General features: G+C 35.5%; 1 long non-coding RNA gene across 1 annotated transcript; it reads right to left on the bottom strand.

Annotated features, from left to right (window-relative positions):
* Nucleotides 1–4,179: 4,179 nt before the first annotated feature.
* Nucleotides 4,180–11,748, bottom strand: LOC128547769 (uncharacterized). Its single transcript, XR_008366644.1, has 3 exons — nucleotides 11,573–11,748; nucleotides 7,999–8,093; nucleotides 4,180–4,442 (listed from the first exon to the last, which is right to left on the bottom strand). It is a non-coding gene; the product is annotated as an uncharacterized LOC128547769 (long non-coding RNA).
* Between the last annotated feature and the right edge of the window lie 2,082 nt (nucleotides 11,749–13,830).

The following is a 13,830-nucleotide window of genomic DNA, read 5'->3' as shown; positions in this document are numbered from 1 at the left end:
CTTACAGTTAAACTTTTATTTTTGGCAGCAGCAATTATGGACGGTCGGCAGATAAAATGAAAATAAAAGTACTGAAAATCACTTTTATTTTTATTTTGTTTTGTCAAAAAATAGGGTCGGCGCTCCCGTAAACCAGAAAATTAAAAAATGCTGGCCTTATCAATTAAAATAATTTTGTGTACATTCTGAAAAAAACCTGCATGTCAATCAATAAAATGCAAAACACAGGAAATAACCAATTTATCCGTAGGCAATAAAATTTATGATTCCCTGATAATTATTAGACTACATGTCAAGTCTACAGAGGTTTTATGGACCCTCATCAGACTGGACCAGACAGGATCTTGTTTATTGGAGATTAAGATGTCTGGTATTTGGGGGTGGGGGTCACTTATATAGGAGATTTTCTTTGCCTTTAAGTGGTGTTGCTGATTTATCACTATCTTTAGTAGAACACAATGTATTTTAAGTAGGCTTAACTTTCTAAGACAAAAATATTTCAACATTTTTGTAAGGCAATTGCTTGTTATTAACGACTTGGGCGCTATACCAAATACTATATTAAATACTTGATAAACTTTTGGCTTTCAGTACATCACGTGTCTGACAGACAGGCGGATACCTTTTAAATCTTCCTACATTGAGCAAGAGATAGTTATAAATGATCATCAAAATATTATTGTAACAGAATTTTACTTGATTGTCTCTGAAAAGAGCGAAGAAAAAAGTCGCTTGAAGAAGTGAACTGCACCTTATCCTCTTATTTTCGTACACTGTTCCTTACCATCAGACAAAAAACTGTATAATTTAAAATTACGACTTTTAATCGGCTCCAGACTAACCATGATGGAAATATATATTGAAATCTTACTTCTTATCAGAAAAATAGCTCACAACTATTTGAATAATTGGGGAAAAAGACCATTTTTGCTAATCGCACTATTCCTTATCCCGTGTTTTCAGGAGGATTTTCTATCGATTCAAATCCCATGACCAGCATTTTAGACAAATTACAGCACTGTTTCCAAAGTTAAAGGTACTGATAAATAGAAAAAACAGTGGAGCAGGTTGATAGCCATGTGTCATGGTCTAGAAATCTTTGAAAAAGATAAAAAGTAAGAAAAACTCACATTTTCAGTTTTGGCCGCCATTTTGTTTTGGTGGTAAGGAGTAGATCGAATACCCCCCTTGTTTACTGAAATACATCTTGAATCGACTTTGACTGAAATCCGAGTCATTAGTTCAAGTGCTTTCTGATGATTTTTAATTATATGCGGTTCGCACCTACCGAAAACAAGGCGATATGTAACGGATTTACATTAATTGGGGACTAATAAAATTTCTGAAGGTAAGCAATTAGCGGTACTTACTACAGGGTACGATGTCATCACCATAGCGATGTACAATATCGGCATGCTAATATACAAAGTGACACGTCTGACAGCGACGGAAGCCATTTTCGCGCGTATTTACTATGAAAGCGAATGTTGGTAAATTAGATAGACGAACATACTGGTTCTTGCATTTGGTTTTTAGCTCATCTGATTTTTTGAAAAAAAAAAATGATGAGTTATTGTCATCACTTGAGCGGTTGTCGGCGTCGGCGTCGGCGTCGGTGTCGGCGTCTGCGTCGGCGTTGCCTGGTTAAGTTTTATGTTTAGGTCAGCTTTTCTCCTAAACTATCAAAGCTATTGCTTTGAAACTTGGAATACTTGTTCACCATCATAAGCTGACCCTGTATAGCAAGAAACATAACTCCATCTTGCTTTTTGCAAGATTTATGGCCCCTTTTGTACTTAGAAAATATCAGATTTCTTGGTTAAGTTTTATGTTTAGGTCAACTTTTCTCCTAAACTATCAAAGCTTTTGCTTTGAAACTTGGAATACTTGTTCACCATCATAAGCAGACCCTGTACATCAAGAAACATAACTCCATCTTGCTTTTTGCAAGAATTATTGCCCCTTTTGGACTTAGAAAATCAGTTTTCTTGGTTAAGTTTTATGTTTAGGTCAGCTTTTATCCTAAACTATCAAAGCTATTCCTTTAAAACTTGCAACACTTGTTCACCATCATAAGCTGACCCTGTACAGCAAGAAACATAACTCCATCCTGCTTTTTGCAAGATTTATGGCCCCTTTTGGACTTAGAAAATATCAGATTTCTTGGTTAAGTTTTATGTTTAGGTCAACTTTTTCTCTTAAACTATCAAAGCTATTCCTTTAAAACTTGCAACACTTGTTCACCATCATAAGCTGACCCTGTACAGCAAGAAACATAACTCCATCCTGCTTTTTGCAAGATTTATGGCCCCTTTTGGACTTACAAAATATCAGATTTCTTGGTTAAGTTTTATGTTTAGGTCAACTTTTTCTCTTAAACTATCAAAGCTATTGCTTTAAAACTTGCAACTCTTGTTCACCATCATAAGCTGACCCTGTACAGCAAGCAACATAACTCCATCCTGCTTTTTGCAATAATTATTGCCCCTTTTGGACTTAGAAAAATCATTTTCTTGGTTGAATATTATGTTTAAGTCAACTTTTCTCATAAACTATCAAAGCTATTGCTTTAAAACTTGCAACAGTTTTTCACCATCATAAGTGGACACTGTACATCAAGAAACATAACTCTATCCTGCTTTTTGCAAGAGTGATGGCCCTTTTTAGACTTAGAAAATCATGGGTAGGACAATATTTCTATTATACAAAAAAAATCAGATGAGCGTCAGCACCCGCAAGGCGGTGCTCTTGTTATTTGTTTCTTGTTATTTTATATTTTTTCCGAATATTCGAATAGTGAAACAGTATTCGAATATTCGTGTCATGAACGAATATTCGAATATTCGTTGCCATCCCTACTATAAAACTAATAGAATTTTGAAATCGCAATAGGACAAACATCAGAACAAGTAAAGATTTCACTATTCTGTCTAATTTTGTAAGTTTCTTAGTTTGTTGTTATCATCAGGAATATTGATATTAATGAAAAAGTCTAGGACACTGTTTGATAATTGAAATGTTGAGACTGTATTGAATTTTCCTTCTCCAAGAAACAACTTAAATTTGTCCATCTTGCTGAGTAGTAGGATTTTTTCATTTCACTTTATGATAATAAATCAGACAGATCTGCCTCTAAGAAGTGGTGGTGTTTGTTTTTACTAATTTTGTTTGAGATGGATAATGCTTCATGAAAAAGATCAAGCTTAACAGAGAGTCCTGGGCCAAATACAGAGTTTAATTTCCATCTCCATTGACACCAATTGTCAATGTAAATATTTTGTATGGACTGACCTTGACTACAGATCCTGTCACACAGATTAAAATACAATGGTTGGTCTTCAGAAAAGGCTGTTGTTCTTATTAATGTCCATGATACAGTTTGCCCTATTTCATTAAGAATTATAAAAGCATTAGGGAATTGTTTTGTCCATTTGTTTACTGAATCTTTAACACCTATATTTTTGCTGATTTTGAAAGTATGGTCTACAGAAAGATTTTTCAGTTGGAAACATGTCTTTAAGATTATCAAAATCCTGCATCATGAATTCACAAATTGGCGAAGCAAAAATTCTCACAATGCTTCGGGTATTGTAAGCAAGCTCTTGGGTATAAAGGCTGCTTTTGGTTTGTTTTCAGAAGAATCTTTTAGTAAATTCTGCAGAATTTTGTGATTAAATTGCTTTAGAAATTTCATTAAAGGTAATTCCTCATCTAATATGAGTATAAAATTGAAATCTATTAGTTCATCTGATATCCCACTTGTATGGTAGATTTGGAAGGGTATGTGAATCCATGAAGGTAACGTACTGCTTCCCAAGATAACAGATAGGCGTTGGCCTAACGAAGAATGCCAGCGTTGGTCCAATGCCATTTGGCTAATTGGCACAACATTTGCCCAACAGTTGGTACACCATTGGCCCAACAACTGGAATCCTACACTTCTCATTGGCCCTCCATTTGGCCAACAGCATTATTTAGTCTATCATGGTTGGGCCAACTTCATTTCTTTGTGGCGAAAAGAAGGATGCCAGTGCTATCCCAACGATTACGAATTCGAAAAAAAACACTAATATTAGTATTATTTATTACACATTTTGTTTTCAAATAATTGTGATTTTGTTTATGCATTTAACAATAAGAAATCTTAACATATATTTAAATTTTGTTTACAGAATTACAGAATATTCCGTCACTACATGTCAGTCATTGATTCCAGCCTTTTATAAATCTTAACAGAAAAAAAATCTGCCATGTTTCTTTTTTCAGTCACTGATTAAATCCTATTGAAATGAATTACTGTCTGTATTTTTAACTCCTGTTATATCCAAGTTCTGTCTGATTGTTTTCTTTTCTCGCTGAAGTTGCAGCTTTCTATCTTTTTTGTTTTTTCCTGTGCACTATATAGTACTGGGCGCTCCATGATTACTCTCTTGAACAGCACCCTATATATAAAACATAAAAAATTATAATGTTTATTAACTTACCTACATCAAATTGATAGCAATAACTTTATACAGATGCACATAAACACTTCGACATAAAATACTTGAATAAAATGTATGAAATTTATATTTGTCGGTATTTAATGAGAAATTATGTTAAAAATTAACAAGAGTATGGGTTATTTTATTTACAGAATTACAAATCTCAACACTAGTGCCATCCGCCAGTTTTAGGTAAATATATTTACATGTGATCAAGTCACTTGAGGCGCATTCAACAGCGAAAGCGCTCGGAGTTAATCGGGGTGCTCTCTGTTTGAACGCAGGTGCGCGCACAATTCAACTCAGTAGGTGTTTCGGCAAAATTTCCAAGATGGCGTCCAGCGTAAGTCACTTGTTGCAAATGATGGAGTTAACGTTAAATGATGAAGCAGCAAAGCAGTACTATACTAGCTATGATGGTTCCCAAGAAAATATACAATTGATGTTTCAGTGGTAAGAAATTGTATTTTTGCCTAAAAAGCTTTTATTTTGCAGGAGAAACGGATAAAATCAAGTCGTTTTGGCCAAGAATTCTTCTAGAAATTTGGAGTAGATATACTCGTCCCGTTATGTTTTTGTTCTACAAGTTGTAGCTTCAGCATGTATTTGCATGATCATACCCCAAGGTCATGATTGTCCAAAATTTCTTTCTGTACATTGTATGTAACTAAACCCTTGAGAATGCCAGCTTTCCCGTTCACGCGAGTATCATACAAAATTATGGATATATAATTCTGTTCATCTTTTAGATAAAGGGAAAATGTATTTATAAATAACATTCATGAATGTATCTCAAATGAAAGAAATTAAAATGTTGAGTATGTTTTACAGTTTCAATATGTAAACACTGGTAAATAGTTGTATTGCCATACTGTAAACAAACTTTTTTAGCACTTTCTTCCAGTCATTAAGAAAGGCAATTTTAAGTTGTATGTAAAGGGGACTGATTTGGCCAATACACTTGTCAGAGTTATGGGACTACCTAGTGAGGAAAACCAAAGCTATATGCCTTTGAATGATAGCCATATGTACTTGGATGCAAAACTTCAACCAAAGTGTGCCATCTAGAATAGACCAGCTTATAACTAAAAAGGAAAACCAAATGCAATTTGCTTTGTTGTCTGTATAATAAAATATTAAATCACAGTATAACAGAAAAACTTTTTATGAACATTATAGAATTAAGAAGATATTTGACATACATTTTCCCCAATCAATTTGTTTGCAAAGTTAACTTGCAGCAGAATACTCACAGTTTGCAAACATCAAATTTACATGTATATTGACATAACTTGTCCAGTAAGTTGCCTTACTATCTGAGAAAAGTAATGTTCACAATTTAAGGCTTATAGAAATGAAAAATAATATTTCGCATCGTGTCTGTTCACAAAAATGGTCACTTGGCACACATTTTTTCAGTTCCGAGAGTTAAAGCCAGCAAGTTCATTATGTCATTTCTTTTGGTGGCACCCACTGCCGATGTATCTTCACGATGGTTTGTAATAGGTACATCGTCTTCCTGCACATTTATGAGCTCTTCTTCAACGTATGATTCCTTGCCCAAGTTAAATTGTGGACACCACAACAAGTAACTATAATGTTTTGATGCACTTTCACTCTATCTCAGTTATTCCTTAATGGATTTGATTCAAACTGAAAGCGGTTGTTCAACATCATCTCCCACATCATATGACACAAGGCCCATAACTCTGGTACCAATATTTCATGAATTATCCCACCTTTTACTTAGAATTTTAGGTTAAAGTTTTGATGCTCTTTCACTCTATCTCAGTTATTACTGAATGTTTTTGATTGAAACTTAAAATAGTTGTACAACATCATCATTCACATCATATGACACATGGGCCATAACTCTTGCACCAATATTTCATAAATTATCCCCCCTTTTTACTTAAAACTCAGGTTAAAGCTTTGATACACTTTCACTCTATCTCGGTTATTACTAAATGGATTTGATTCCACCTTATCACCCACATCATATGACACAAAATGCATAACTGTGGCACCAATTTTTCATGAATTATGCCCCCTTTTACTAGAAATTTAAGGTTAATTTTGATGATTAAATGGATTTGATTCAAACTTGAAGTAGTTGTTCCACATCATCACCTACATCACATGATACAAGGTGCATAACTCTTGCACCAATATTTTATGAATTATGCCCCCTTTTTGCTTAGAATTATACTTATATAGTGTTCTGATACACTTTATCTTTACCTCTTATTACTTAATATTTTTGACACAGACTCAGTCTATTGTGCAATATCTTCATCCATCATTGGAGTCATTAAACACTCCAGTGACAGCTCCAGTTTCCTAAGATGTGCCCAGTTTCACTATCGCACATCAAAATAGTCGAGCGTGCTGTCTCCAGTGACAGCTCTTGTTGGTATGGCCTTTCGATGGACCTGCCCTGTTTGGCCCTGAGGTACTACCTCGATATTTATAGCCCTTATTAGGAACAAAATACTTTCCTACTTTGACAGAAATCTCGCATTTCTTTATTTCTTTACTTACATTGTCGCCAAACAAGATGGTTGTAATGGGGGTGTATTAACTGCAAAGCCTCAAATACTTCTGTTTAATGTGCAAAGGCATCATAATATTATAACGCCACTTCAAGCTAAGATTCAGCTGAACTTGACTTAAAACTGTTTACGCATCAGACATACATGTCTTAGCATCAGGTATGTTCGAAATGTAAGTTTTCAGAAGCTTACAGAGCTGCAAAATTGGGACCATGCCAGAAGTTAGAAGGTTTTGAATGCCCCTGAATGACTGCATGCATCATGATCAGTGGATTGAACCTTACAGTTCTTTACTAGATCTGACCAAATTTCTTCACTTTCCAGAGGAGCACACATTTGCTTACAATTGTTAGGAACCTGATATTTTGCAATAATCTTAGATTTGACAAGGTTTAGTACAGGCTGTATTAATCAAGCCAGCAAAATTTTTATTAATATCTTCGCCCCTTTCTGGCGCTTTGAGTTTTGGGAGGCCCCAAATTCCTGATTATCATTATCATCATAGGCCTCAGAGTTATGTGAACTGCCATTACCGGAAATAGACCCGCCTTCAAAAAGAGCATATTCAAACTCTGGCCCAACATTCTGACTTTGGGTTCGGGAAAGTTGAGCAATGTAAGTTCCAGATTGTCAAAAACTAGGTCACCTCCTCAAATCAAAGGATTATGCTTGTTAAAACATTCTAGACAATTGATCAGAATGTTTATCTTGATGATCTTGTTCTTTATTAGTTGCCGGTAGGATTTATATGCGACTATATTTAATACACTTTAGGATTCTTCAACTGGTGGGAGAAGTTATTAAAATGTGACAATGAAAAAATGATACTGTAAACAAAAGAAAAATTAGGCAGTTAATGAAAGGCTTACGTAAAGGAATTAGGCGCTGAAAACTGCATAAGATTTTTATTATTTCAAAAGATAGCTTTTTAGGAAAATAAGAAAAATGTATAAAGAACTTACCCCTATACTCCGTATCAATAGCCCTATCACGTGATCTGAAACAGGTAAACATTCTCACTACACTGCAGAGAGAGGGAGAATGCCGTCCATCAGAGCTAAAAATTAAAAAAGTCTTCAAATGACATCTCCTAAACCGATGGTCCGAATTTGAAATAATTTCACACAAATGGTCCTTATGTCACCCTCTACCAAGATTGTTCAAATTATGTTGATAGGTCAAAAAACATGGGCCCAGAGGGCGTGGTCACTTTTCCCTATATGTATATATATAATATAGTGGAAACATTAAAAATCTTGTATGAAACTGCTGGCCCGATTTTAGAATAATTTTACACAAATGGTCCTACTGTGACACTCTACCAAGATTGTTCAAATTATTATGTCTCCCCCTGGAGACATATTGTTTTTGCCCTGTCCGTACGTCACACTTCATTTCCGAGCAATAAGGCCAACATTTTTTTTATTTTCTGGTTTACGGGAGATTTTTCAAAAAATTTGGGTCGGGGGGGGACAAATAAAAATAAAAGTCCCAATTTTGAGCAGTCGACCAAATAAATAAAAATAAAACGTCCAAAAGGATACAATTTTTTCATTTTTTGTAAACCACAGAAAACAAGCTTGCAAGCTTAAATTGCATACACGCTCATAAATGAACTATTCTGAACTGGTTTATATCTCATCATCTCAGTATACTGTTGTTTTCTACCACTATTTGTGTTTTTGTATGTATCTATTTTGTAGTAAAAATAGACATATGGAAACATTTTTCATAATAAAATATACATATACCACAGTTGACATTGTCATATCATAAGAACACTGCATAATGTTTATTATATAAACATGAATAAAAACTGCTATTAAAATGGGGATATACAATGACTACTTTAGGTCTGCATCCTGCATACATGCATATTACTTCGCTGGAGATGCAGTCTTAAAAGTCAGGCACTGTCATACTAGAAATGAAAAGCTACGAATTGATAAATATTATGCACACTGACTTTAAAATTAAATTGCTTTGGTAAAGTTTCAGTGGCTTGAATATTGTTTTATATTTTACCGACTGTCAGTGCCACCTATATTGTACAACAAGCCAAAACAATCTGAATTTTGATTCAGTTAAAATGTGTACAAAATAACAACCAGTCGACTGATGTTCAAACAACATTATCTGAGATTTATAAGACTTTTCACTGGAATACAGGCTGACTCGGACCATGGCTGATTCGGCCCAAATTTACTTGGCTTATTTGGCCCAAATTGTTCCTGATACTAATATCATGAGTAAAAATAACATTTGTGAGTATTAAGTTTAATTTCTGATGCAAAGAATTATTAAAATGCTTATTTAAATGCATAACTGATGCATTTTAGCTTGTCAAAACTTCTTACCTGCTTGTACGGTGTATATTTTATCATATAAATGTCCTTACTTCAAGTTAAATCCCTATAATCAAGACTATTTCCTGAACATTGCTGAAAAATCCAAAATATATGGTCCTTATTGACTCTTAAATCAAAGTTTGTGGTCCAAATCAGCCAAAATATATGGTTATTTTGTACTTTTGTTCAAAGATTTTGGTCCGAATCAGCCAAAATATTTGGTCCTAATAAGCCTGGGCCGAATCAGCCATGGTCCGAATCAGCCAGTTTCCCTTCACTGAGATGGGACTTGGAATTATTAAGTTTTATGAGTCCGAAAAAAACATTTATTACTTGATATGTCATTATGTGTTCCTCAGTGTCAAAAGCACATGTGGCATATAGTGTCTGAATGTTCATCCCATACTTACTTTCAAAAGGTCTTCTTACAGATTTTATCGATATACTTAAGTGAAGATGAGAATATTGCTGGGAGTTTCATGTCTGATAATTATCTTTTGAGTTACAGTAGCTGGCTAGAACTTTAGTCAAACTAATTTTACGCAGTTCTAGGAAATATTGAGAGAATCTTTTTCATATGGCCATTAGTTCCACTCGGACTGTCCAATTATTTTGACTAGTTTGAATCTTTTATTACATTTATCATTGTCAAGCAATTGCAGGTACATGTGTCATTTTACATTGAAATTGCACTTTATATAGAACAGAACTACTGAAAATTGTGACATTAGTTTTTTTTTTTCTTCTCTACCCCTCAAGACTTCAAAGTAAAAAAAATGTGTTTAGCAAGTTGACTCACTTTTGCTCTTCTTTGGTTTCTTTCCTTTTTTATGAATTGTGGTATTTTTCTGACAGTCCCACATGAATTTGATCGTTGTCCAATTGTAACAGAGCTACCGGCGCCGTGAAGCGGTGCCGACAGCGTCGCATTACGGTTAAACGTGTGAAAAACAAAATGAATAAAACTGTATAAAGAATTACTATCGAGTTGAAAATTCGTGGTACTTTTTTGGAATCGGTGTTGTTCGGGTTTCTTCCAGCACACAATGCTCATAGTAATTAATCAGTAAGACGTCAGCAGACGCTTGCTGTTTACGGTTTACAAAAGCGTTTCGCTTACTGTTTGAACGTTGAATAAAAATGTAAATGAGCGTCTGATAATAAGAATTTAGTGCTAAATACATTTTCTACGAAGAAAAAAAGATAAAATACAATATTTTCAATGCGAAACGATTTTCGTCACGCTTCCATAACTGAAATTTATTATATATACTTATATTTGAGTTGATGACGTCATACTTCCACATTGGTGCAGTGGTTAGCGAGTTCGCATTGAAAACCAGAGGTCGGGAGTTCGATTCTCACCAAATGCATTTTTTTAATTTGTGTTTTTTTTTTTTATTTCAGTTTTTTTTTGTATTTATTCATTTATTATGAGCTTTGAAAGTATTGTAAAAAATAAAGTCATTCATGTGAAATTTAACAAGTGTTTTGTTAGTGGTGTCAGGTTCCAATGTACTGTCTGTAGATAAAACTTATTTTTAAAAAAAGGTTCCTACTACCATTCAGATTCTATACCAGTAGTGCTAAAAGATTAACCATAAAATGTCATAGACTGTTAACTTAGCAGTTCAGTAAATAAAACAGGAGTTTTCGAGAACAGTGATTTTCTCTGGGTAAAATTCTCATCACTGACTTTTAAAGATGGCTAGTCTTTTGGATTTTAAACAAGCTTTTTACATGTAGATGATTTTCATTTTCCCATACCAGACGTCTATCATAGCAGTATATTTGAGTTAAAGTTGGACACATTCTTCCTTCTAAAATTGCATTCTAAGACATTCATTCAGAAATCATTAATTATCATCAATTCTTAAAATTTTAATAGATCTTAATGGACATAAACTTCCTAAAACGGATCCAGATAATTCCAGCAGCACTCCTTTAATTTTCAAGGGGCACTGGTGATTTTTCAAGGGAGCTCTGCCTTCTAGGTAGCACCTAAGTTCATATTAATATACAGACAACAAATCTCGTACATGTGATACGCCAGATTTTTGAACATCTGGACAACGTTGAGGTGAAGGTCTTTTTTCGTAGGTGATTACTCCTAATGTCAAGCTTTAGATGTTGTATTTTCTACTCGGATCCAATTTGTTTACAATACTTGTTATCTCTGCCAACTTACTCCAAAGATTATTGTCTGTAAACTTCTATATTTTTCCTATTTAATTTCACACAATGTACATTCATGTAGGCCGCCATTTTTCATGCGTCTACTGATCTAGATTAAAAACCTCTACCATACAGTTAAACTTTTATTTTTGGCAGCAGCAATTATGGACGGTCGGCGGGTAAAATGAAAATAAAAATACTGAAAATAACTTTTATTCTTATTTTGTTTTGTCAAAAAGTAGGGTCGGCGCTCCCGTAAACCAGAAAATTAAAAAATGCTGGCCTAACTGGAGAACCATTTGACCTAGAACTTTCAAACTTCATAGGGTTGTAGGGCTGCTGGAGTAGACGACCCCTATTGTTTTTGGGGTCACTCCATCAAAGGTCAAGGTCACAGGGGTCCGAACATTGAAAACCATTTCCGATCAATAACTAGAGAACCACTTGACCCAGAATGTTGAAATTTCATAGGATGATTGTACATGCAAAGTAGATGACCCCTGTCGATTTTGGGGTCACTCCATTAAAGGTCAAGGTCACAGGGGCCTGAACATTGAAAACCATTTCCGGTCAGTAACTTGAGAACCACTTGACCCAGAATGTTGAAACTTCATAGGATGATTGGTCATGAAGAGTAGATGACCCCTATTGATTTTGGGGTCACTCTGTCAAAGGTCAAGGTCACAGGGGCCTGAACATGGAAAACCATTTCCGATCAATAACTAGAGAACCACTTTACCCAGAATGTTGAAACTTCATAGGATGATTGGTCATGAAGAGTAGATGACCCCTATTGATTTTGGGGTCACTCTGTCAAAGGTCAAGGTCACAGGGGCCTGAACATGGAAAACCATTTCCGATCAATAACTAGAGAACCACTTGACCCAGAATGTTGAAACTTCATAGGATGATTGTACATGCAGAGTAGATGACCCCCATCGATTTTTGGGTCACTCTATTAAAGGTCACAGGGGCCTGAACATTTAAAACCATTTCCGGTCAGTAACTTGCGAACCACTTGACCCAGAATGTTGAAACTTAATAGGATGATTGGTCATGCAGAGTAGATGACCCCTAACGATTTGGGGTCACTCTGTGAAAGGTCAAGGTCACAGGGGCCTGAACATTGAAAACCATTTCCGGTCAGTAACTTGAGAACCACTTGACCCAGAATGATGAAATTTCATAGGATGATTGGTCATACAGAGTAGATGACCCCTAACGATTTTAGGGTCACTCTGTTAAAGGTCAAGGCTACAGGGGCCTGAACATGGAAAACCATTTCCGATCAATAACTTGAGAACCTCTCGACCCAGAATGTTGAAACTTCATATGATGATTGTTCATGCAGAGTAAATGACCCCTAATGATTTTGGGGTCACTCTGTTAAAGGTCAAGGTCACAGGGGCCTGAACATTGATAACCAGTTCCGATCAATAACTTGAGAACCTCTCGACCCAGAATGTTGAAACTTCATAGGATGATTGAACATGCAGAGTAGATGACCCCTATTGATTTTGGGGTCACTCTGTCAAAGGTCAAGGTCACAGGGGCCTGAACATGGAAAACCATTTCCGATCAATAACTAGAGAACCACTTGACCCAGAATGTTGAAACTTCATAGGATGATTGTACATGCAGAGTAGATGACCCCTATCGATTTTTGGGTCACTCTATTAAAGGTCAAGCTCACAGGGGCCTGAACATTGAAAACCATTTCCGGTCAGTAACTTGAGAACCACTTGACCCAGAATGTTGAAACTTAATAGGATGATTGGTCATGCAGAGTAGATGACCCCTAAAGATTTTGGGGTCACTCTGTGAAAGGTCAAGGTCACAGGGGCCTGAACATTGAAAACCATTTCCGGTCAGTAACTTGAGAACCACTTGACCCAGAATGATGAAATTTCATAGGATGATTGGTCATACAGAGTAGATGACCCCTAACGATTTTAGGGTCACTCTGTTAAAGGTCAAGGCTACAGGGGCCTGAACATGGAAAACCATTTCCGATCAATAACTTGAGAACCTCTCGACCCAGAATGTTGAAACTTCATATGATGATTGTTCATGCAGAGTAAATGACCCCTAATGATTTTGGGGTCACTCTGTTAAAGGTCAAGGTCACAGGGGCCTGAACATTGATAACCAGTTCCAATCAATAACTTGAGAACCTCTCGACCCAGAATGTTGAAACTTCATAGGATGATTGAACATGCAGAGTAGAGGACCCCTATTGTTTTTGGGGTCACTCCGTTAAAGGTCAAGGTC

The sequence above is a fragment of the Mercenaria mercenaria genome, chromosome 1 (assembly GCF_021730395.1).
Source record: "Mercenaria mercenaria strain notata chromosome 1, MADL_Memer_1, whole genome shotgun sequence".
Lineage (NCBI taxonomy): Eukaryota > Metazoa > Mollusca > Bivalvia > Venerida > Veneridae > Mercenaria > Mercenaria mercenaria.
The sequence above is the reverse complement of the archived record's forward strand: the minus strand, read 5'-3'. Positions and strand labels throughout refer to the sequence as shown.